Genomic DNA, 1,705 nt, shown 5'->3' on the forward strand with positions numbered 1-1,705 from the left:
AACTTCCGGTCAGAGGAAAGCGCCTCGAAAATGGAATGTTCGTCGCAAATAGACGGCCTGAGTATTTACTGCTTGGGTCATCGTTAATAAATCCAGTCACGTAGTTATGTGTAAGAACCTTCGAGATGACAAGTAGTCCATCTCCTGGTTGGAACCCTCCTCACTTTCCTTACCGTGAATATCTGGGAAAACGAGATTTTCCCCAAAACCTGCGTCACGCACTTTTGGATGCAGGGGAATTTTTCATTTTTATTCTCTACATAAGTCATAATAATAGTAATAAATAATTTTGATATTCAAAAATTTTCTCTTTTTCTCTCTACATGTCATTGAAAATAGCCTGGAAAAACACGCAGAATTTCCGGAAAATTTACACATATTGGATCAAATATTTCTATTGGAATTCTTATTTGATTAAGCTATATATAATAATAATAATAATCAATATAGAATTCTAACAAAGAGGCTGAAATAAACATAATAATCTATTATTAATAATAATAAAAATGAAAATTATATTTTTATTAAAACACACACAGGCTCATAATAATTTCAATCTGATTGTATTAATCACAACGAATTCTAATTTAAACGATTAGATCTTATTAAACGATTTTTGCTTAGCAGGTGTTACAACAAAATCGAAAAATAAGCAACGCGTTGTTATAAGATTCATATAGACGACAAAGAATATATACGTAGCGACAGATTGTACACGAATCAATATCCGATCTGCGAAACGACCTAGATAACAAGAAAGTAATTTTTTTCAAAGCTGTGTAGAGGAAATGTGGCAATTTTATCATTTTTTTATTTTTACTGACAGCTTTTAGAATTAATGGGATAAAAAATCGGAGTCCATTTTCAAAATTGTATTTAAAAAAATGTAAATGACTTCATATTAAATAATCGTAAGCTTAATTAAAGATGAAGTAAAATTTTATAAGTAAATAAATTTAAGATATATTTTTGAAATGTAAAAGCTTACATTTTGCGGTGTTCAATAATTTTAGCGAAATTAAAATAACACTCGATAAATACCGGATCATTCATTATCCAAGTCGTTTAAATATTCGCGATTGACGCAATCTACAAATAATTTGCAATTCCAACGGTGTTGTGTTACTGTGCGTTTATTTGTAGAGTACTTTTGTTTGACACAAAATCGCGCGTTGATTGTTTAATGAATGGGATATTCTTCCGAATGGATAATCGATTATGAAACCTCGTTAATTGCAGGCATTTGTATTATTGCGCTGTAGTTGTATTGATAAACAATGTTATGATCGAGCCTTCCCATTTAATTTTAATCTTTACTTTTTATTTTAATTTTTAAAAATCTTTTCTCTCTTTCCATGAAAATTAATCTTTTGCGTGAAAATTCATTTTTTCACAAAAAATTTTATTTTGTACGCATTTACATTTAAAGAGTTAAAGATTTTACGTTTATACTATATAAATTCACGTTGTTTTCCATATTAAAAATTTGTTTATTTTTCTTTTAATTCGCGATGAATTCAAATTTACTTCAGTATACAAATCCCGATTTTATTTTTAACCAGTGTTGTCGCAGTTTTTGTTATAATTTTATAGCAAAGAACTTTTATATGAATAATAAAGATTTACTTAAGAGAGAGGGGGGGGAGAGAGAGAGAGAGAGAGAGAGAGAGAGAGAGAGAGAGAGAGAGAGAGAGAGGGAAATATA

Source organism: Wasmannia auropunctata, unplaced genomic scaffold (genome assembly GCF_000956235.1).
Source record: "Wasmannia auropunctata unplaced genomic scaffold, wasmannia.A_1.0 LD334262.1, whole genome shotgun sequence".
NCBI classification, from domain to species: Eukaryota; Metazoa; Arthropoda; class Insecta; order Hymenoptera; family Formicidae; genus Wasmannia; species Wasmannia auropunctata.